This window comes from Tamandua tetradactyla, chromosome 20 (assembly GCF_023851605.1).
Source record: "Tamandua tetradactyla isolate mTamTet1 chromosome 20, mTamTet1.pri, whole genome shotgun sequence".
In the NCBI taxonomy this organism is placed as follows: domain Eukaryota; kingdom Metazoa; phylum Chordata; class Mammalia; order Pilosa; family Myrmecophagidae; genus Tamandua; species Tamandua tetradactyla.
Genome location: NC_135346.1, coordinates 9,484,369 through 9,509,768, shown reverse-complemented (window position 1 = coordinate 9,509,768; position 25,400 = coordinate 9,484,369). Strand labels below are relative to the sequence as shown.

The 25,400-nt window shown below is 36.0% G+C and overlaps 1 protein-coding gene across 6 annotated transcripts in view; it reads right to left on the bottom strand.

Moving 5' to 3' along the window:
* The window catches only part of CDC42SE2 (CDC42 small effector 2), a 130,276-nt gene that overhangs the window by 103,790 nt on the left and 1,086 nt on the right, over positions 1-25,400 (bottom strand). The window contains exon 1 of one of the 6 annotated variants that reach the window (XM_077138366.1): positions 15,179-22,585. The exons of 2 other annotated variants lie outside the window; for them this stretch is intronic. The gene's annotated coding sequence lies outside the window, so the exon portion shown is untranslated. Of the gene's footprint in view, positions 1-15,178; positions 22,586-25,400 lie in introns of those variants that run through there. 3 more of the 6 variants (XM_077138367.1, XM_077138369.1, XM_077138365.1) reach the window with 3 other exon arrangements.

The window sequence follows — 25,400 nt, the reverse complement described above, 5'->3', positions numbered from 1 at the left end:
GTCTGTCATTTATGCTAAGTAAATGCAGGGGTTGATGACATGCCAGCCAATCTTGTGAGAGCCAACACATCTATTTAATTTGTCCCAGTTGTCTTGTTTGGGAGTTAAGAGACTTAGGAAGTTGCATCATTCTCTTGCAGATGGATCACCATGTATTTCAATCATATGTTAGCACGCTAGTGCCTAAAAGTAAAAACGGTCATTGACAAACTGTTATAAGAGGAGTATTGATCATAGAAATCTCTTTAAAAAGGAAAATAAGTTACTACTCATTTTCGATTATCAAAATCAGACAAATCCACAAGTCATACTGTCAAAATATCTATATGTGCTCAACATTCAAACTAACAAATCTATATTTTACTATATAAAGTATGAAGTTTTTCATTTTAAAGGTTAATAATCAATAGTTTATTCTTAGAAAACACATTAGACTGTTTCCCTAACAACTTTAATGCCATCTGTTTCTGCACATACACAACTTTGTCTGTTGTGAAGAGCAAATAACCCCTTGTAACAAAAAGATTCATTAGGAAAGTACAAGACATACAGGGCAATGTTTGTTACATCAGCACTTCAAACAGATGTTTGTGCTAAAGAGTATAAGAAATAAGGCAATATAAAATTTGCCACATAGGCCTCTCTCAGCCAACACAACAAGCAAACTCAAACTCACTGCCCTCCCCTTCTCCACGTGGGACCTGACTCCCAGGGGTGTGGACCCTCCTGGCAACGTGGGACAGAAATCCTTGAATGAGCTGGGATTCAGCATGAGGGACTGACAAAACAGTCTCGAAAAAAGGGGGAAGAGAGAAATGAGACAAAATAAAGTGTCAATGGCTGAGAGATTCCAAACAGAGTTGACAGGTTATCCTGGAGGTTATTTTTATGCATTAAATAGATATCACCTTTTTAGTTAAGACATAATAGAGAGGCTGGAGGGAACTGCCTGAAAATGTAGAGCTGTGTTCCAGTAGCCACGTTTCTTGAAGATGATTGTATAATGATATCGCTTTCACAATGTGACTGTAATTGTAAAAACCATATGTCTGACGCTTCTTTAACCACCTTATGGACAGAAGAGTAAAACATATGGATTAAAAATAAACAAATAATAGGGGAACAAATGTTAAAATAAATTTAGTAGATTGAAATGCTAGTGATCAATGAAAGGGAGGGGTAAGGGGTATGGTATGTATGAATTTTTTTTCAGTTTCCTTTTTATTTCTTTTTCTGAACTGATGTAAATGTTCTAAGAAACAATTATGATGATGAATATACAACTATGTGATGAAAAAAAAGAATGTTCCTATTGCATTTTGATTGGTTTTAGTAATGAAATTTTTTTTAAAAAATTTGCCACATAAGTTAGATGTAAATGAGCTGATCTTATATGTATTTTGAAATTTGTATTTCTGAAAAAAGATAAGGATTCATATTCAAAGAAAAGTTATAGCCATGAAACAATAATATGAAGGTCCTGTGGTTTTTTTTGGTTCTATAATGTTATATTCGGTCATGTAGCACACCAAACTGAGAAGTTTAAATACAGGAGAAGGAAAGAGTAGCAAACATAACAAAATAAGAATCAAAGCTAAAAAAAAAGCTGTGAAATTGTAGTTTTCATTTCTGGCAGCATAGCAAAATCAACTGATGAGATTTTAAGAAATATTAAAGCCCTAAAGCCAACACTCCATGTCAGATAAATTAATCAATTCCTGGGAGCAGTGCCCAGGAACCTGTATTTTGTTAAAAGTACCTCCAGATTTTTTTTGGGGGGGGCACAATCTGGGAATCCTCCAGATTACTTTTAAAATGTACTGCCAGCAGTTATGTAAGATTCTACAAAGGTACAGGTAGATTGGAATGATTTCTAATTGTTTTGTTAATTCTTTTTTTAATTAATAAAAGAAAAGAAAAAAAAGATCATCATGTAGGATTTAAAATTAAAAAAAAATTAAAAAAAAATAAAATAAAATAAAAATAAAAAAAAAAAAAAGATTCTACAAAGGTTCCATGCATTAGGGTAAATTTCCAGACACCTACAACCTCCAGATGCATCCAGGTAAGTCCTGAAACCCAGTGGGGCCAGCCTCTCCAGAACTTCAACTAGTTTCATCCCCCTATCCCGTTTCATCCCCCTATCCCATATTATCAACAGCCCCTTCCAACATGAAAAAGTTAGAACAGGCATAGCCCAGATTCCCCTAAAGAGCAGAGGAAAGATCAAAGGTGATGGCAGAGTTATACAGAGAAGGTAGGATTTAACAAATGAGTATGTTTCCTGAGTCATTATATTGATATTTCTCTTAATCCCCAGTGGCTGGGAGAAGCTAGAAGTAAAAACCTAAAAGTGTGGAATTGTAACCTATACCAAACTCTGAAATCTGTTCTACAAATTAATTGTTGCAATGTGCTTTGGAATTTATTGTTTTGTTTTTTGGTATGTATCTTATTTTTCACAAAAAAGAAAAAAAGGTCAATTGTGATAAAAAAAAATAACAACAATTAAAAAAATGTATTGCCAGGGTTGAGTACCACCATCCCTACCAAGTCTTTGAAAAAGCATTATATACATGAATTCCTTGTATCATAATATACACTTTCACTATGTAAGCATAATTTCATTATACACATAAAGAACCTGCATCTTTGAAACTACCTGTAACTACAATACATAGAAAAATTTCACTATAGAAAAAGCTTGGGTGGGCCACAGTGACTCAGCAGGCTGAGTTCTCGCCTGACATGCCAGAGACCCGGGTTCGATTCCTGGTGCCCGCCCACGCCAAAAAAAAAAAAAAGGTTTATTACTTTCTATCTCATAAACCAGGCAAATTTCTCTTTATGGCCTCTGAATTTTATGAAGGCTTTCTTCAACCCCATGTTTTTGTATGCCATATATATATACATATATATACACACACACAAACACTACAAATTCTGACATTTTAACTATTTTAATTGTAAAAGTGAGTGGCATTAATTACTTTTACAATGTTGTTCTATCATTTCACCACCTTCCATTACTTAAACTTTTAATTTTAAATTGTAGTAACATTTATGTAACATAAAAGTTGGCATTTTAATCATTTTTAAGTGTTAATTCAGTGGCAATAAATGCTTTTATAATGTTGTAATACCATCATCACCTTCCAATTTCCACCAGCAAAGCAGAAGAGTTACAACGTTCCCACGTCCCCACTAACGAATACATTTTTTAGTAAAAGCCATCCTACTGGGTGTAAAGCAGTTGTAATATGCATTTCCCTAATGACTAATGACAGCGAGTCTTCTAGTATTTCTAAGGTTTTCTTTTTTATACTCAGCTACAGAAAATCAAGAATTTATCTAATATGAAGTATTAGGCAGAGATTCAGTTTTTGTTTTTCTAATTTCTATATTCTGGTAGTAACTTGTATAAGTTCCTGATTATTAAATTAACTGATGTGCAGAATACCATAAATACAATACTGGCTTCAAAATAAATGACAGTTACATAGTTTTTCAAAACAAGCCTTTCAAGACAAAAATTAAAAAGTAAATTAGATCACTTACTTACAAGGACAATAACACAATACCAATTAAGAAGAAGAAAAGCTCCCTTAACTCAAAGATTTTCAATTGGAGACAAAGATTTGATACTTTTCAGGTGGTAGACCAGCCTGGACAGTTTTAAGGAAATCAATTTCCAGATCACCAACTTCCTTCTGCATTTTTTTTTCTTCAAATGACAATGTGTCCAGGTATCATCCCTTCTTCTCTACCTTTCCTTTCACAATAGTTTATCTATATTATAAAAGAAAGTCATACTTTTTAACCATCTCAAATTTTAATATGCTACACTGCCTTAAGTATCTTACTTACAAATATTCAGGGGGTGTAACTGTTGTTTTTAAATTACTGAGCTGTTTGTTTATAACCTGGTTGCTCCCAGAAACTTTGGGTATATATGTCACACGTGAATTACAGCTCTGAAACTATGACGGTCAGCAGTACCCCATTTAGGGATTGTTTAAGAAGCTGAAAAAGTAATCAAACTGCAAGTAGAGATATGAATGAAGCTGCTCTGGATAGGACTAAGATATATCAGAAGATTGGGTAAAGGATATCATCCACATTTTAAAACTTCAACTTCCTTGTGGGACTAAAGGGAGAGATATTTGGTGCAAAATTTATATTTTGGGTAGTGCATTTCCAAATTTAACTTGTATGGTCAGTTTATAGTTGAACACCAAAAGTACACAGAATCTAGAATAGGGTGTGCAATCTTGTTGGTTTGTCCAGGTTAGTGTGATGCCCTGATATATCACAGAATAATTAGGGCAGTGAATAAAAGAAGTATTTGCAAGGTCCCTCTGTGGGAATGGGGAGAAGGGAGAAAATTTTAAACTTCCCCATTTGGAGAATTTCTGATAAACTGGCAAGCAGTGGGGACAGCCAAATCAATAGGCCAAGCCCTCAATCTTATGGTTCACCCCTATGAAACTTATTCCTGCAAAGGGCAGGCTAAGTCTACTTAAAATTAGGCCTGACTCACCCCCAGAGAACCTCTTTTGTTGCTCAGATGTGGTCTTTCTCTCAAAGCCAACTGAACAGAGGAACTCACTACCCTCCCTCCTAAGTGGGGCATGACAAACAAAGGTATAAAATCTCTGTGGCAAAGTAGTACAGAATTCCCAGGATGAGCTGGGACCCGGCATCAAGGGATTGAGAAAGCCTTCTTAACTGAAAGAGAGAAGAGAGAAATGAGACAAAATCAAGTTTCAGTGGCTGAGAGATTTCAGACTCCAGAGGTTATCTTGGACATTATTCTTTGCATTAACTATTCTTTTTAGTTATGGTGTATTGGAGTTGCTGGAGCGAAGTACCTGAAACTGTTGAGCTGTGTTCCAGAAGCCTTAATTCTTGAAGATGACTTAATAAAGATACATCTTACAATGTGACTGTGTGATTGTGAAAACCTTGTGTCTGATGTTCCTTTTATCCAGGGTATGGACAAATGAATAAAAAAATATAGATTAAAAAAATAAATAATAGGGGATAGGGAATAAAATAAATTGAGTAGATTGAAATATTGGTTTTCACTGAGAGGGAGGGGTAAGAGGTATGGTATGTATGAGTTTTTTCTTTTTTCTTTTAATTTCTTTTCCTGAAGTGATGTAAATGTTCTAAAAAGTGATCATGGTGATGAATATACAAGTATGTGATGATACTGTGAGCTACTGATTGTACACCATATACGGAATGTTTGCATGTGAAGATTTCTCAGTTAAAAAAAAACTCACTGACCATGAAAAAAGGATTACCTTAAATTGCTGAAACAGAATACTGCTCCAAAGAAACAGTTAGGGTTAGGGTTAGAGTTCAGTGCTCAAAGAACTGAACTATAATACTAACAGAATATAATGAGCTCTTTAAAATAATCAACTTAGAAAGCAGATGGGGGCAAAAAAAGAGTGACCAACCCTTCAATGGCACTATTAGCACTTAAAAATGCCTATACCAAACGTTAATCTCTTGTTCCTTCCTAGTAGTTAACAAATACCTTTAAAACTAAGTTTCCAGGTCAAGTAGAACATTACTTAACACTTTCTATTATAATGAACAGAATGCAACTAAGCTCAGATCCCTAACTTGTTCTGTAATACTTAAGAGTTCAGAATCTTAATCTTACCACCTTAAAATATACTGCAAGAAAAGCCTTATCTCATAAACAAAAGACTTTTGTTAAATGTTAGATATGCTGGATTAATCAGGTAGCAGCTGGCATCCATTCTTTCCCACCACTCCCTAAACATGCCTTCCTGTACCTCAGGGACAGGAAAGCTAAAATACAACAACAATTTAAAAAAAAAAAAAAAAACTACTACATTACCCAGACTTTCCCTTACACTTAGGATTCAGTATGCAAATTAGGTTCTGCCCATAAGAAAGCCTCCTATGAGATTCTGTAGCAGAAGTGAGAAGGAAACTATCTTTCTGCTGATGTTTTATATGGTGAATAATGCCATAAATAAATTAATGTTAAATGCAATTGCAGTAGACAAATTCTAGTCCCCAGATTTGAGGCTCTCTAGCAGTCACTGTAGCTGGAGTCAGTATCCCTAAATGTGGTTACCAGTTTCAGCCTCCTGACCTCTCAGTCACAGCTATGGTGTTACGCTGTTAAATATATTAAGTCCAGTGTTGACCCTCTTGACTTCTGCTCTTCCATCCATCCTACAACTATATAAGAACCAAATTCCCTGTAAAACTATCTTTCTGCTTGAAATCCCTAAAGTGGTATCTGTTTCTTGCAATGAACTCTGATACACTATAGCTTCATTAAATTTAAAATAGACATTCCTATCCCCCTTCTTAGAAGCCAAACTACAAAACACAATAATTAGTGTTCTTCTAGGATGCAACTGTCCGCCCATGCACCCCAAAAGAAAAAAAAACAAACAAATATCTGATAAAGAACTAGTATTCAAAATAAATAAAGAACTCTTAAAACTCAACTATAAGAAAATATACAACCCAATTACAAAGCAGGCAAAAGATGTGAACAGACACCTCAGCAAACAAGATACACAGAAGGCAAACAAGCATATGGAAAGATGCTCAATATCACATCATTAGGAAATTGCAAAAACAGTAAGATACCAATATACATGTAACAAAACGGCTAAAATCCAAAACACTGACATCAAACACTAGTAAGGACGTGGAGAAACAGGAACTTGCATTCACTACTGATGAGAACGCAAGATGGAACAGCCACTTTGAAAGACTGTCTTGTAGTTTCTTACAAAGGTAAATACAGGCTAATCACACAGTCCAGCAATTGTGCTCCTTAAGTACTTACCCAAATTGAGTTGAAAACTTATGCACATGTAAAAACCTGCTCACAAATGTTTATAGAATCTTTACTCACGAGTGCCAAAAGCTGGAAACAACCAAGGTGTCTGTCAATAAGTAAACTGATGAACTATGGTACTTCCATCCAAAGAATATTATTCAGTGATAAGAAATGAGCTGTCAAAGTCCCCTTGGGGGGATGGTGAGAAAGAGGGAAAATTCAACTTCCCCAAGTGGAGAATTCTTGATATTCTCACAAGCAGTGGAGACAACCAAAGCAATAGGCTGAGCCCCCAATCTTGGGGTTTCTTCATATGAAACTTAACCTCACAAAGGATAGGCTAAGCTTACTTAAAATTGGGCTTAAGAGTCACTCCGAAGAGAACCTCTTTCGTTGCTCAGAAGTGGCCTCTCTCTCTCTCAGCCAACACGACAAGCAAACTCACTGCCCTCCCTTCTCTAGGTGGGACACGACTCCCAGGGGTGTGGACCTCCCTGGCAAAATGGGACAGAAATCCTAGAATGAGCTGGAACTCAGTATCAAGGGATTGTGAAAACCTTCTCGACCAAAAGGGGGAAGAGAGCAATGAGGCAAAATAAAGTGTCAACAGCGGAAAGATTCCAAACAGAGTCAAGAGGTTATCCTGGAGGTTATTCTTACGCATTAAACAGATATCACCTTTTTAGTTAAGGCATAACAGAGAGGCTGCAGGGAACGACTTAAAACTGTAGAGCTGTGTTCCAGTAGCCATGTTTCTTGAAGATGACTGTATAATGATATAGCCTTCACAATGTGACTATGTGATTGTGAAAACCTTGTGTCTGATGCTTCTTTTATCTACCTTATCAACAGGCGAGTAAAATATATGGATTAAAAATAAACAAATAATAGGGGGGACAAATGTTAAAATAAATTTAGTAGATTGAAATGCTAGTGATCAATGAAAGGGAGGGGTAAAGGGGTATGTATGGCATGAATTTTTTTTCTGTTTTTTTTATTTCCTTTTCTGAATTGATGCAAATGTTCTAAGAAATGACCTTGATGATGAATATACAACTATGTGATAAAAAAAAGAATATTCATATTGCATGTCGATTGGTTTTATTAATAAATTTTTTTTTTAATGAGCTGTCATACTATGAAACAATATGAAGCAAACCTTAAACACATACAGCTACTGAAAGCCAACCTAAAAAAGCTACATGCTGTATGGCCTCTCTCTCAAAGCCAACTCAGCAGGTGAGCTCACTGGCCCCCTCCCCACTACATGAGACATACATCCCAGGGGTGTAAGTCTCCCTGACAATGTGGGACAGAACTCTCCCGGGATGAGCCAGGACCTGGCATCAAGGGATTGAGAAAGCCTTTTTGACCAAAAGGGGGAAGAGAGAAATGACACAAAACAGTCTCAGTGGCTGGGAAATTTCAAACAGAGTTGAGATGTTATCCTGGATGTTATTCTTATGCATTATATAGATATCCCTTTTTAGTTTTAGTACTGAAGTGGCTGGAGGTTAGCACCTGAATTGTCGAGCTCTGTTCCAGCAGCCTTGATTCTTGAAGACAATTTTATGAAGATATAACTTTTACAATGTGACTGTGTGATTGTGAGAACCTTGTGTCTGACGTTCCTTTTACCCAGGGTATAGACAGAGGAATAAAAAATTATGGATAAACAACAAATAAATAATAGGGGGAACAGGGGTAAAATAAACTAGAGAGATTGAAATACTAGTGATCAATGAGAGCAAGGTGTAAGAGCCATGGTATGTGTGAGTTTTTTATTTCTTTTCCTGAAGAGATGCAAACTTTCTAAAAATGATCATAGTGATAAATATACAACTAAGTGATGTTACTGTGAACCACTGATTGTACACCATATATGGACTGTATAAGTGTAAAGATCTGCCAATAAAAATATTTTCTAAAAAAGCTATATACTGCGTATGACTCCAACTATATGACATTCTGGAAAAGGCAAAACCACAGGGCCATTTAGAAGACTGGAGGCTGCCAGGAGCTCAGTAAGGAGGGGGAGAGGAATAAATAAGTGGAGTACAGAGAATACTATGAACAACTACACACCAACAAACTAGACAACTTAGATGAAATGGAAAAATTCCTGGAGACACACAAACAAGCTACACTAACTCAGAAAAAAATATATCTCAACAAACCAATCACAAGTAAAGAGATTCAATCAGTTATCAAAAATTTTCCTACAAAGAAAAGCCCAGGGCCAGATGGCTTCATAGGGGAATTTTATCAAACATTCCAGAAAGAACTAAAACCAATCCTGATCAAACTCTTCCCAAAAAAACTGAGGAAAAAGGAACTCTACCTAACTCATTTTATGAAGCTAATTATCATTTTGATACCAAAACTGGGTAAAGATGCTATAAGAAAGGAAAACTACAGACCAATCTCCCTAATGAACATAGATACAAAAATTCTCAATAAAATATCAGCATATTGAATCCAACAGCACATTGTAAAAATCATACACCATGATCAAGTAGGATTATACTAGGAAATGCAAGGATGGTTCAACACAAGAAAATCAATTAATGTAATACAGTACATTAACAAATCAAAAGGGAAAAAAATCATATGATCATCTCAACTGATGCTGAAAAAGCATTCGACAAAATTCAGCATTCTTTTCTGAAAAAAACACTCCAAAAGACAGGAGGCAAATGTAACTACCTCAATGTGATAAAGGGAGTATATGAAAAACCGATAGCCAGCATCATACTCAATGGAGAGAGACCGAAAGCCTTCCCCCTAAGATCAGGTACAAGACAAGGATGCCCACTGTCAACACTAATATTCAACACTGTGCTAGAGGTTCTACATAGAGCAATCAGGCAGGACAAAGAAATAAACGGCATCCAAATTTGAAAGGAAGAAGGAAAACTCTCTTCATTTGCAGAGGATAGACTATACTTGGAAGATCCTAAGAAATCAACAGCAAAGTTACTTGAGCTAATAAACAGATTCAGCAAGGTAGCAGGATATAAAATTAAAGTGCAAAAATCAGTAACACAAGCAATGAGATAGCTGAGGAGTCAGATAAGGAAAAAAATCCATTCAAAATAGCAACTAAAAGAATCAAATATTTAGGAATGAACTTAACTAGGGACTTAAAGGACTTGTACACAGAAAAACTATATAACATTGCTAAAAGAAATCAAAGCAGATCAAAAAAGGTGGAAAGATATTTCCTGTTCATGGATAGAAAGGCTAAATATAGTTAAGATGTCAATTTTCCCCAAACTTATCTACAAATTCAACACAATACCAATCAAAATTTCAACAACCTATTCTGAAGATTTGGAAAAGCTAACTAACAAATTCATCTGGAAGGGAAAGAGACCCCAAATAGCCAAAAACATCCTAAAAAACAAGAATGAAGTAGAAGGATTAACACTTTAAAACCTATTATAAATCCACAGTGGTCAAAACAGCATGACACTGGCACAAAGACAGAAGCACTGACCAACGGAATCAAATTGAGAGTGCAGAAATAGACCACCAAATCTACAGTCAACTGATTTTTGACAAAGCCCTCAAATCCTCTGAAATGGGACAAAATAGTCTTTTCAATAATTGGGCATGGAAGAATTAGATATCAATAGTCAAGAGAATCAGAGAGGACCCCTTTACACCCTACACAAAAATTAACTCAAAGTGGACCAAACACCTAAATATAATAACTAGCACCAAAAGCTTCTAGAAGAAAATGTAGGGAAACATATTCAAGACCTTGTAATAGGAGGTAGCTTCCTAACCTTTACATCCAAAGCACAAACAACAAAAGAAAAAATAGTTAAATGGGAACTCCTCAAAATCAAATGCTTCTGCATCTCAAAAGATTTTGTCAAAAAGGTGAAGAGGCAGCCAACTCAATGGGAGAAAATATTTGGAAATCACATATCAGACAAAGGTTTGATTTCCTGTATATACAAAGAAATCATACAACTCAACACCAAAAGAGCAAACAATCCAATTATAAAATGGGCTAAAGATATGAATAGGCATTTTTCTGAAGAGCAAATACAGATGGCACAAAAGCACATAAAGAGATGCTCATTTTCATTGGCTATAAAGGAAAGGCAGAGCAAGAAGACTACAAAGAATGGCGGCTATTAAACAAACAGGAAACTATAAATGTTGGAGAGGATGTGGAGAAACTGGGAAATTTAGGCACTGCAGGTGGGAATGTATATGGTGCGGCCACTATGGAAGACTGCTTTGTAGTTCTTTAGGAAACTAAATATCTAGTTGCCCTATGAACCAGCAATGGCACTACTTGGTATATACCCAGAAGAGCTGAAAGCAACAACACAAACAGACATTTGCACATTGATGTTCATAGCAGCATTATTCACAATCATCAAAAGATGGAAACAAATCAAATGCCCATCAACAGACGAGTGGATCAACAAAATGTGGTATATACATAGGATGCAATATTATGCAGCAGTAAGACAAAATGACGTCCTGAAGCACATGACAAGATGGATAAGCCTTGAAGGCATAATGCTGAGCGAAATTAACCAGACACAAAAGGACAGATACTGTATGATTCCACTTTTATGACCAGTAAAAAGGTATAATCAGAGGCTTATAATACAGAATATAGGGGACTTAAGATACATTGAAGCTAGAGATAGCTGAACCGTTAGCTAATGAGGTTGAACTCCAATGTAAGGGAATACACAGGAGCAAAGGTGATTTGTGAGTGGATCTAAAGTAATACTACCATATTGAAGATGAACAAGGTTGAAAGGGGTTGTATAGACCTATGTGTCCCACTGACTCACACTAGAAATATGAATGAGTTCTCGTTAGAATTACTTCAAAGATAAGATTCTTGTATAAAGAGTGTTTAAGTTCAGGGTACAGGGGGAAAACTGCTATTGCATGCTATGAGCTATATTCAAAAGGAAACCAACAGCACTACAACAGCAACAGAAGAGGTAAATAATGGGGTGAGGGACAAGAGTTATGAGGAAGTATAGATTTCCTATTTGGTGAGGGTGTGTTTATTGGTTTTCTGTCTCTTGGGAACAATGAAATTATCTAAAATTGAGAATGTTGGTGGACTGTGGACTTTGGACCCTCTACATGATGCCTGATGAATGCAGGTGGCTGAAGGATGCACTGATGGAGAAGTGGATTGGTGAACGATGGTGTATACTTATGAACGATGGCTGTGCTGCTACAAAAAGGAACAATGTTGTGAGGCATGCAACCATGTGAATGAACATGTGGGACATTTGGTGAGACAAAATAAACCAGAAACAAAAGAACAAGAACAGTATGCTCACCTTTAAAAAATGCTTATAAGAAAACAGGAGCCTCGATTGTAAGCTTTTAGAGCAGACACATTAAGTCCAGAGCAGTGATTATTATTTCTGGATTTTGAGAGGCTATTTTATACATATAACCTGATATTTAGAGATAAGAACAAAGTTGAACAGGTTGGGGTTAAAGTAATTAAGAACATAAGGGTAAGGAAAACAGTGTCTCTATTTTAGAACCACACATACTCTTTGAGACCAATGGAAGAAAGTTTTATTTGATCTGGAACTGAAATTTTCTGTAGCACATAGTCTAATTCAACCTATCTGCATAGTTTATTTGAACAAGTGAAACACAGAAAGCACAGATTAAGAAAGAGGTCCTCTAATCTGTATGGATTATTGTAATGCCTGGAAACATCCTAGAGTATATTAAGCAGATAATCAAAAAGTACTGGCAAAGTACCCTGAGGGAGGGGAGAAAGAACATAGAACTATTAAACCTTACCATCAGGGAATCCTCTGATACTGTGTCAAACTTTAGGGACACCCAAATCAATAGGCCATGCCCTCAAACAGGAGGCTTCCTCTTATGAACCTTATGTAGTCAGTAGAGAAGCTTAGACTACCTACGGGCCTGCCTAAGAGTTACCTCTGGAGGTCCTTTTTTTGTCGCTCAGATGTGGCCTCAGTCTCTCTAAGCACAACTCTGCAAGTGAAATCACTGCCCTCCCCCGCTATATGGGGCATGACATCTAACCTTCATAATTACTAATGATACATACAGCATCATTAGATGGTTAGATGTACCTAACCTAACCACTTCCTTATGCTGAAAATTAATTTTCAACTACTCTTTTTTGGAAATAATACTTCACTGAACATCTTTGGTTAGAAAGGTCCGCCCCCCCAAGGATTAACAACATATGATATATCCATACAATTGAGTATTATTCAGCCATATAAAGGAATGAAATACTGATAACAACATAGATAAACCTAGAAAACATTATGCTATGCGAGAGAATCCACACGTAAAGGGTCACATATTGTCTACACTGCTGGTGGGAATGTAAAGTAGTACAGCTGCTTTGGAAAATGTTCCTCAAAATGTTAAGCAGGGAGTTACCATATAACCCAGCAATTTTGTTGCTAGGTATATATGTCCATATAAAAGCTGTATCCACAAATGTTCACTGCAGCAATACTGTGCAGTGATAATAGCCAAAATATAGAAACAACCTAAATGTCCATTAACTAATGAATGGATAAAATGTGCTATATCCATACAATGTAATAATTTCAGGCATTAAAAAAATGAAGTATTGATACATGCTACAACATGGATGAGCCTTGAAAACATGCTAAGTGAAAGAAACCAGGCATAAAAGGTAACATGTTGTATGACTCCTTTACATGAAATGCCAAAAACAAGCAAATCCCTAGAGATTAGTGGTTTCCAGGACTAATGGGATGGGAAGTCACTGTTAACAGGTATAGTTTTCCTTCTAAGGGTAATGAAAATATTAAAAGTAGATAGTTGTGACGATTGCACAACCCTGTGAACACACTAAAAACATCTTAATTACACGCTTTAAAACGGTGGATTTTTATGGTATGTGAACTGAAAAAGCTATTATTAAAAACACAAAATACTTTTCTCCCAAAATTGGAGGGGGGGGTTTTTTCCTTAAAATATACTCTCAGAGGTGGAAATACTGCTTTTGCAAACCTAAGATTTATACTCTTACTCCAGAGATATGTTTAGTACCTGTGCCCCTGTACTATGGTTTGCATTCACTAATTTTAGATTAGAGAAACTTGTTAACTTCTGCTTTAATTTTCATTTCTTTGATTATTATTAAGTTGAATTTTTTTATATTTTAGTCATATCTTCCTTTTAAACAGACTTCTTTATGCACACTATTGTTTACACTATATACAAATACCTCTATTTCTCAAATCAAAAGATCTACTCTCTTCCTCAGCAAGTAAATTAAAAGGACAGGACCCTACAACATAAGTCCACCTGAGTTACATATATTTCCAGTTTCATTACTGCCATTCACTTCCAAGTTAAATGTTTTAGTGGCCCCTGCAATATTTTAAAACAATATGGTGTATAGAAAGGAAATGACAACATATATTAATATTTTCTAAAAACTAAGCGCTTTATTTATGTGTTACCTCATTTAATCCTGACAAGCCTTTTATGCTTACTTATCAGTAAAAGAAAATGTAAATCACTTACAGTAAAAAAACTTGCCTAAAATCATGGAGCAAATATATGGCAAAACCAGGGATCAAACTTAAGTGAGCTTAATTCCAAAGCTGATATTCTTTCTGCTATTTACAGTGCTTCCCAAGTTCACTGATTCTAAATATCTGAGAGGTAAGACTTTGAATATCAGTCTGCCACTTCCTATCCACGTGATTAATTTCTGAGCTTCTTTACAGTTTGTATGTGCTACTTTTACAAAAACAAGGTCATTAGTCACAAAATAGATATAAAAATGGGAAGCTAAAAATTCATTCTGAAGTAAAACTTTAAAATGTACAAGTTTTTTAAAGGATAAGATGAGTAGAAAAATTCTAACCATTTTTTTAAAAATTGATCCCAGGATTCACTTTACCTTCCAACAAGCAGACCTTTTCATACCCATTCACAAACACAAAGACATAAAGTGGAAAATATTTTTTAAGAACTGACTGGCAATCTTTAGTTTAGATAACAAATTCATTATTTCTCAGTAGAAGAAGCCACATCAACTACGTTGCTTTTTTATTCTTTACCACATGAGAAATGTTTTCAGCAATATGTGCACCATCCAGGAAGCGACACAGTGAGGTAAGAGAAATGGCTACTTAAGTTGCTCAAGAAAAGAGAGGCCTGAGAGCTTGTGAGCAAATAATAACACAACACAAGTCAGGAACAATAAACATACAGCAAGAAGCCAGTTTCTACTCTACCCCATGTAACCCATACAACTGTGGTAGAAGAAAATTCATTTAAATTATCTTTGATTACCTTCATAAATTGCTACTTCATGTTATTTCTAAATTCTGAAATGCTGTGCTGATGCATAACCTGGTATTCCCTGGAACTCTGGGTACCTTTGTGACACCTGTCTTAGGTGTCACAAAGTTAGAGTTCTTTAGCTCTGAAAAACTTGGAGTTCTTTAGCTCTGAAAGTCAGCACTGCTACATACAACTGTTAAAGGAACTGAAAAACAGACCAGGCTTCAATGTGAAGGACTAAGGTAAATTATGATACAGGGTAAACGATGAGAGTGTCCAGATTTCAGAACTTCATCTACTCTACAAGACCAAAGCAAGAGTTTTAGTTTTGTACAAAATTTAAATTTTCTGAAGCACACAAGTCAACTCAACCTGTCTGGATAGTTCATTTAAACAACCCAAACACATGCAGTCCAGAATGGGAACGAGGGCTTGTAGTTCTATATAGCTTAATATAATCTGAGATACATCCCACAGTGTGCTAGGGAGATAATTAAAAAGTTATTTTAATTAACTTTACTGGAAAAAATATGAAATTATTAAACTTTCTCACCTGGGAAACCCCTGATACTGTCTCTCAAACACTAGGGACTCTCAAGTTAACAGGTCAAACCCTTGATCTTGAAGTTTGCTCTTATGAAACATTTCTATAGCAGAGAAGCTATACCTACCTAACCTGAGCAGTTAGAGGGGGATAACAGCAAAAGAGAGGAAATAAAATTATCACTTTCCTCAACCAAAAAACAAAAATAAAAGAAATTGAATTTAGGCATGTTTATGTAAATCATTATGAAAAACAAACAAAAAAGTAATTAGATAACTATATACATAACTCAAACTGAATCAACTATGCTCTCTTCACACCCAAAAGAACACCCTTCAATGGGCTTGGTTCTCAATAACAAAAGCAAAACATCCCCAAAGGCCTCAAGATCTTTGGTGCCTGCTTTAGAACTAAGTGTACAGCTAAACAACATATAAACACACACATCCAATTTTTACACACTAAACAAAGCTACAGGAATAATCATCACCAGTAAAGGGGACTCAACTTTGAAAAAGAAACAAGGTAAACGGAGGTAATTACCTTTAAACCAAAATAAGTAACTTTATTAGGTTAAACTATAAGAAACTACCAAACGTAAAGCATTTTTCATCTATGGAAACAGAACATACAGTTCCTCCAGTGATCAGCTGATGCAGAACACCCAGCAAAGTGGGGAAAAGGCACCTGCAGTATAAATCCTCCTACCAGGACTAACTTCAAACTACCACCATGATGTCACCAGACACAGGGTTGCAAATCAGCTCCCCAACTCCAGCACACCACTAATTCTACCTAATACCCTGGGCTAAATATCATCAGAGCAGTTTCCAAATTTTCTCACCCTTTTCTAAAACTGGCTTTTGGCTGAGTAATTCAGTTTCCTATTTCCCTGGGCTAGAAGAAATTCCATTATCACTTTAAAATATAAGGCACTAAAATGTATTCACAAGAAAGACTGGCACCTTGTTTCATTCATTCAGCACCCTTTTTTTACTAAATACCTATTTCGTGCTTGGTATTGCTCTAGATATTGTCAACGGCAAGGAACAAGGCAAAGGAGGTCCCTGCTCTCATAAGGCTTATAACCTATCTGGAGATACAATGCATATAATAATAAAACACATAATGTCCAGGAGTGATCAACACTACGAAGAAAACAGAACAGTGGTGGAGGACTATTTTCAAGCAACTGCTGAGGAAATGAAGACGTGTTACTGAAGCTGAGATCTAAAAAGTATGAAGGAGCCAGCCTTGAAAAGAACTGGGGAAGACCATTTCAGACACAGGAAACAACTAGCGTAAAGTCCCTAAAGCAAAGACAAACTTGGTATGTTTGAGAAATTGAACAGATGAATGTGGCTAGAGGGTAGTGAGCAAAGCTGGGAGTGCTCTGAGGTTGTCAGGACCTAATATCATAGAGCCTTGTGGATGAAGATAAAAAATTTGTATTTTACTCTGAGTAATAGTTTGATAAATGTGTTAATGAATAAATTAATGCACACTGTAATACATTATTTTAATGTCGGCAGTTACTCCTTATGAATCTCATTTTTCTCAGGATGACAATTTCAGTTACTTTACAATTTATATAAAACATTATGAAGTTAAAGTAGTTAAAGCATAGTATGGTATGAATTATAAATATAGCTGAAATAAACTAAGTGGAAGGGCTACAAACCAGTTCAGAAATAAGAACCATATTAATCCAAGTTGATTATTTTGTATTTGATATCTAACATATGAATTCCAGTAGGTCAATAAGATGGATCTGAAACTGTAGGCAAACACTTCCCAGGGGGTCATCCAAAATTATTTTTAGGCAGTATGTAAATAAACTTTTTAAAAATTATAATTTGAAAAAAAATTACAGGCTTTAATATGAAAGAAAAAAATGAATCAAGTCTGTTTCTATGGATATTACTGCTTAGGAGTTAAAGTAAAATACCAAGATTTAAAGTTTAAATTTCATTTGCATAAAACTATAAAGATACACAAGCACACCAACAAACCCCTATAGCAATGAAAATTAAATTTGTGCTTAAGGCCACAGAAATCCATAACACAAAACAATAAGGACACAAACTATTCTGTATTACACAAAAGTAAGGAAATGAATAATAAAGTTTAGACTGTTTTATGGAGAGTAATTTGTATTTGCACATAAAAAATCACGCATTCAGGAACTTCTAAGCCACCTGTCTCAACAATTTAAAGGATTTTTTTTTTAATGAACAGGAAATGAGGCCTAAAAAAAGGTTTAAAAAACTCAGCAGAATGAAATACTGTAAATTTGCATATCATTAATTTCCTTTGCACACTCATTTCTCACCTAAGTATCAGTTAAACTGCAGTTTGAAAAAATGCTTTAAGTACGTTCAAGCATTCTTCATTTAAGAGCACAAATATCCACATGCACATATATTACTCAAAGACATTGTTATAAGCAATAAACCAGACACAAAAGGACAAATATTAAGATTCCATATAGGAGAAATGCATAGAATATGCAAATTCATGGAGACAGAAAGCAGATTATGGGTTGGGGGAGCTGCCGCTGGGGAGCATAGTGGAAGTTATTGGTTAATAGGTAGTTTCTGTTTGGGGTGATGAAAAAATGTTGTGAATGGATGGTGGTACTAGTAGCACAATATTGTGCATGTTAGTTCCACTGAACTGTACCTGTGAAAGTATGTCACCTCAAAAAAAAAAGTATATAAAATATATATACACATTAAGGGCAGGCAACAGTGGCTCAATGGCAGAATTCTCGCCTGTCATGCAAGAGACGTGGGTTCGATTCTTGGAACCTGCCCATGCCAAAAGAAAAAGGAAAAAAAAATTTATATATATCACACACACACACACACACACACACACTGAAAATCCCTCCCTAAATCTATGAGATTGCTGTTCAGGATTTGCTCACACAAAAAAATAAGAAATGATAAGTCAAGTAAAATGTTTTGATAATAGTGTTGGTTCCCAATCTCATTTGTGTGTATAGCCAGGATAAAAGAAAGAGATAATATAGTACAACTTGAAGTATCTAAGTCCTTGTAAACAGCCAACACGAAGAGTTCAAGGAACACAGCTTAAAAGAAATATGGGGCAAGCCTAAAATAGTTTTTTTTAAGTGTGCCACCTTACTTTCAAATCAGGCTTTCCTTTACTTTTTTCCATCTGTCCCACTTCTGTTCATTCCTTTCGTACCTCCTCTGCCCCTTACCATTTTTACTATTTATTTTCACTTAGCATAAACAAAGTTATTCGAAACTTACTTTTTCCTCTTATATCTAAATTTATTTTTCCTTAAGCTGTTACCAAGAACGTAAGGAACAAAGTAAGCATTCTTTAGTTCAGCGAATATTTACCGAGTGCCCACCACGTGCCAGCCACTGCTCTGAGAACTGGGGATTCTGCAGTGAATAAAACAAAGATCTCTCGTAAAGGCACTGAGGAAAGCGCTGCCGGGCAGATTCAAGACACTTCATCGAGGCCTATGTGGCTGGAGTGGAGACCAAGCAGCACGTGTGGGACATGACACTAGAGAGGCGGAAAGCACACCAGGCACTGTCTGTAAGTTGCTGGTTTTTACTCCACATGACATGGAAAGCCACTGAAGGGTTCCAAACATAGGAGAAAAGTAACTGGACTTTCATTTTTAAAGGATCACCTTGGTTGTTGTGCTGAGAATTAAGAGCAGAAGCAGCAGGGAAACCACAAAGCAGAACACTGAAATAACGCAGGGAAGAGATGATGGCTGCTTAGAGTGGCAGCAGTTGGGGACAGCAAGTTGTGCTTACATTTCTTTTTAAGAGAGATCTTAAAGTAGATTAAGGACATGTTTTCATGGTGCAGTAAGCTGAATTAGATGTGGGGATGTGAAAGAAAGAGGAGTCACAAATGACTACAAGGTTTTCAGCCACAGAATCAGAAGGATGGGCTGAAGTCTAATTAAGGTAAGGTCGAAGGACGGGAACAATTAGGAGGTGGGGGAAGGGCGCATGGGAAGTGGGAGGATGAGGAGTTCAACTTGGGACATGTTAAATTTAGGATGCCTTTTAGAAATCTAACTGGAAATGGTAAGTAGGCAGTTGGTTATACAAGTCTGGAGGATAGGAAAGGGATTCATGCTGCAGATAAAGTTTTCAGTTTGAAATATATGATTATTTCTAGCTAGAGTATAGGATGAAATCACCAGGGACTAAGAATAAATATAGGAGAGGTCTAAACATAGCAAGAGCCCTGGGGCATTACCTCCTTGTTTAGAAGTTGGGGCAACAAAAAGGAATCAGTAAGAGAAACTGAAAAGAAGCAGTAGCGTCCCAGAAGCAAAGTGAAGAAAGGTTTCAAAGAGAGAAATATCAACCATGTCAAATGTTGCTGCTGTTACGTTGGGTGAGTTTAGTATGAGAACTGACTAGGGACTTTATCGTCAACGAGGGCACTGATAACCTCAACAAAGACAGCAGCTACACAAACTCACTGCCCTCCCCCTCTCTACGTGGGACATGACTCCCAGGGATGTGGGCCTTCCTGGCAACATGGGACAGAGATCCTAGAATGAGCTGGGACTCAAAAACCTTCTCAACCAAAAGGGAGAAGAGAGAAATGAGACAAAAGAAAGTGTCAATGGCTGAGAGATTATCTTGGAGGTTATTCCTATGCATTAAATAGATATCACCTGTTTAGTTAAGGTATAACGGAGAGGCTGGAGGGACGCGCCTGAAAATGTAGAGCTGTGTTCCAGTAGCCATGTTTCTTGAAGATGATTGTATAATGACATAGCTTTCGCAATGTGACTGTGTGATTGTGAAAACCCTGTGTCTGATGCTCCTTTTATCCACCTTATCAACAGATGAGTAAAACATATGGATTAAAAACAAACAAATAATAGGGAGAACAAATGTTAAAATAAATTTAGTAGATTGAAATGCTGGTGATCAATGAAAGGGAGGGGTAAGGGGTATGGTATGTACGAATTTTTTTTCTGTTTTCTTTTTATTTCTTTTTCTGAATTGACGCAAATGTTCTAAGAAATGATCATGATGGTGAATATACAACTATGTGATGATATTGTGAGTTACTGATCATATATCAAGAATGGGATAACCCTATGGTTAGAATGTTGTTGTTTGTATATTGCTATGTTGAATAAAAAAAAGAACAACTACAGTAGAATGGAAGAGGAAACTACCTGGATGGAGCAGATCAAAGGAGTCGTAGTATGGGTAACCACAAATATCAATAACTTTTTTAGAGAGCAGCAGCTGAAGAAAGACGTTAGGGGAGGGTTGGTTTGTTTAAGATGGGAGATATTTCAGCACAGCCTAATACCAACAGAAATAATCTGGTAGAAATGGGAAACACTGATGATGCAGCTGGCAGGAGAATGGAGATGAATATGTCCATAATGAGAGAAAGGACAAGAGTGGAGATGATGGGCACAGCACAGCAGAAAAGGCAGAGAGTACAAGTACAGATACAAGCTGGCTGGCAGACATGGTAATGAGACATGCACAGGTGATTTTCTTCTTACTGCTTTCGTTTTTAATATACAGGAAACAAGGTCATCAGATGAAAATGAAGAGTCATGTAGGGGAATGGGAGAGTGATTCAAGCAGGGAAATGCACTAGACTCATAGGACTTTGGGCAACACCAAGGGCACTCCTCGAGTTCGTAGCCTCAGGTGATGCTCAACTGTCCAAGTGCAGGTCGGAATAGACGGAAAACTGGCTATAATCAGAGCTGGGGTTTTCGCCAGGTGAGAACAATGAAAGGAAGAGAGCTTCAAGAGATCTGAGAGTGTATGTAAGGAAGAAAGCATACAACAGATCATGGATTCAAAGAAGAGTAAATATTCAACTGAGGACGAGGCGGAATGAGCCTTGGGATAGTAAAAGGCGGCAGCAGTTAACTGTAGGTTCCAGATAGACTGAAGTAACTGAGAGCAAGGTTTCTTGAGAGAAGGAGCTGGAAAGATAGGTGTTGAGGCCCTAGCAGGATGCTTGAAACTGAACTGCACCCTACAAAGTAACCTTAATAAATTATAGGCAGCTCCCATTAAAATGTTATAGAGGGCAATGTGGTGGTGACTCAGGGGCAGAGTTCTCACCTGCCACGCCTGACACCTGGGTTCAATTCCCGGTGCCTGCCCATGCAAAAAAAAAAAAAAAAGTTATACAACTACCTTAAAAATGAAAACACTCTGTGAACAAAGTCAGCCGCAGAAGAGGGAACCTGGAAGTCTAGGGGACTAGAACTAGAGATAATTATATCACAGAAATTGTAGCTGGAGGTTCCCACCCATGAAATCTCTAAGAAAATCATTTCCAGAACTCAAGAGTCCATTTTGAACAACCTACCCAACGCAAAAGGCACTGGGAGCAGATCAAACCAGCCCCCAGCCCCTCTCTTCACTGAACTGGACCCCAGAGAGGTGAGGACAGCATATTGGAGAAGAGCTGGAAGAGTAAAAAGAGAAGCCTACTAGGACTTTTCTCGCAAAGCAGACTTATAGGTCTGAAACAGTTCTGAGCTAAGAAAAAGTTCTAAATTGTACAAGAGTTTGGATGATGATTATTATACTGAACTAAAGTTTCTAAAGACTAAAATAAGGCTATTATTGTTACAAGTGACAAGACATTTAATATTATCTAAAAATGACTGGAAAAGCTATATACTCTTCCTTCCAGAGGAAGGGACTCACTTAATCTATAGAGAGTGAGTGAAAGCACACAGAGAGAAGAAAATTGATTTCCACCTAAACCTTATCAAATACCATCAAAAAACATATCAATTTGTTTCTCAAATATTCATAGATTCCCACTATATACACTGTATAAAATATATAGAATGCTGGATATAGTAAAATTCATTTTTGTTTATGAAGCAAAAAGCGAAAGTAGATTAGGTCAAATGAAACAAACGCTAATTACAAAATTTAAATCACAAAAAATTCATTAAAAATCTTAGCATGATTTTCTAAGTAGATAAATGTCAATTTATCATAAATGGATGACAACATCGTCATTTAATTACTTTCTAAGGTATCAAGATTGAACATGGAATTATCTACTCAATGCTTTTTAAAAAAAAGAGTGTTTACTATAATCCACTTTGACTAAAATACAACAGGTATTTTACAGTTTCATGATAATGACAACTTATTACTAAATCATTTTGGGCATTTCAGTTCAGAAACTCCCTTTAGATGGGGTCCCAGAGCAGCTTCAGCTAAATTCAGCTCTATTCATTATTTATTAGTGTTATAGAAAGGTTCAGGTATACTTACGTATTGAACTGAGGCATCAGGATGCATAAAGTTAATCAGTAATAAGCTAAATTCCAGGTAGTAAGAAAAAACAATCAGAAAAATGTCCTCACCTAACTAGAAAGTAAATATTAAGGATAAGCACGTGTTTTGCTCAATCCTCTCAAGAAAGCACAGGGCACCCATTAATGCCCCTCTGAGACAATCTAAAACATTATTAACATTTAACATTTAATAAAATGTTAAAATATTTATCTCACGAGAACTGAGATTAAGAACAAGTTAACAAATCAAAACAAATATCTGCATTTGCAACTGTGAAAAAAAAATCTTACAAAGCTTTCACAAAACATCTCAGCCTCGTCCTAAATTAGCAGATGAGAAACCTAATCATTTTCAAGATAAAGACAACTAGGACAAAAATATAATAGCAACCTTCCTGGAGAATTAATGTGAGAAATAAGATTTTTATAAAGCACTTTAGAAGTGCTTTAAACAAATATTCATTGATAAACTCTCATGATTATATATGCAAATATGGGCACAGGTGCAATATGCCACATCAACATAACTCTTAATCACTTTATTAATTACATCTGATGAAAAAAACACTCTAAAGCATTCTAAAAGGTCTTACAAAACAATGAGGCCCCCTCCCATACTTCAATGAAAGGGAAGGTAACACCAACATTTCAAAACAATTTTAAGTCATAAAATGGATAATCTTAAATTTACTAAACCACAAAACATTATGAAATATTCCAAGGAAGAAATAATACTTTGAAACCAGCTATAGTTTCGTTTTTGTTTTTGCATGGGCAGGCATCAGGAATCGAACCGGGGTCTCTCACAGGCAGAGGAACTCAGTCACTGCGCCACCATCACCTGCCCAACAGCTATAGTATTTTAAGGTACAAAAATAGTCGTTGTGGATCCTTACTTCTTAGAAAAATAATTTTAACATGTCTCAATTCTGTTGATTCTTGAGAATTCTGATAAAGTTCTTACCTAAATAAAACATGCCAAGCACTTTTTATTCAACATACAACACCTTGCTTGCATCGTTATTTTATGATTATTTATTTTTAGTTTTCTCATCAACACCAGACTGCCAGCTGTATGCATCAAGTAACCCTTCCACAAGAAATACTAATTTAAAGAAAAACTATCACAATTCTCTACCGCTAAAATTTGAGGAACTACTTCTCTTATTATTTCTAGGAAGAACAGCCATAAAAAGCTAATAGCCAGTTAATCTAAAATCTGAAAGTTGTATCTGAATGTACACATTATCTTGAACAATTTATAAAATATTATAAGCAATGACAAGTCAAAAGGGCCAACCTAAACTCAAAAGCTAACTGTAAAAGAATTATTAATCCACATCATCGTTTAATGATCAAGACTGACTTTGGAGCTCATTAATTTAGGCTTCTAAAGAAGTCAAATAAAACAATGTAATGTAGGCCTTCAATTAGTGATACTACAGAATAAGCATGAGAAATAGACAAGTACATGGAATAGACCAACTAGTACGTCTTACAGTGCTTCTAATACTGTTTTTTTCCTAATACTGTTTTTTAAAAATATATAAATAAGATAAAAACAGGCAATGAAACCTTATGTCCAAAATCCATAAATGCAGTACTCCAAATATTATCTCAGCTGTAAGACTAAAGGTAAAGTCCGAACATGAAACCACAAATTATTACCAATATTTTGTAATAATTTCCCTTGGCAGCACTATCAAAGTCAAAACTGTGTTTGTAAATGCTGATTACAAGGTCAAAATAAAATCCATAAAAAAGTGATTTACTTAAAGACATTTCTAAAAGATAAGGAATTCACCATTTCTCTTCCGGGATTTTTCTTAAATAGAAAATACGGTTAATTCAAAGATGATTTACAGAAAGCAGAACCCGGAGTACATTACTCTTCAATAAATATATGGAAATACACTGTACCAAAGCCTTCGGAAGTGGGGGTGGGGTGGGTGGAGGGGTAGTGGAGGGGAATAATTTTATAAATTGACAATATGAAAGTGTCACCCAATAATCTTAGCCCTATAAAGTTACTTATTAACCTTTAATTAGACAGCTATGGGTCTTTACTTCCTGCAGCTCACCAGCCATCTTTTCCAACTTAAGCACTACAGCTCTAACACAGTCTGTACTGGTCACACTGATAGGGAGAGAACTTACATGCTCGAGGTTAAGAAAAGAATAACTGTTTTGTTCGCCCCTAAATAATCAGCACCCAACACAGGTCCCAGTTCATGAGCGGTGCTTAATGAGTATCTGCTGAGTAAATGGTAGTGCTTAATTACATTAGTGCAACAATTTTTTAAAATAAGTTTAGAGTTCTTGTTCAGAAACAGCTCAAGACCATGTCCCAGTCCTTCAAAAGCACC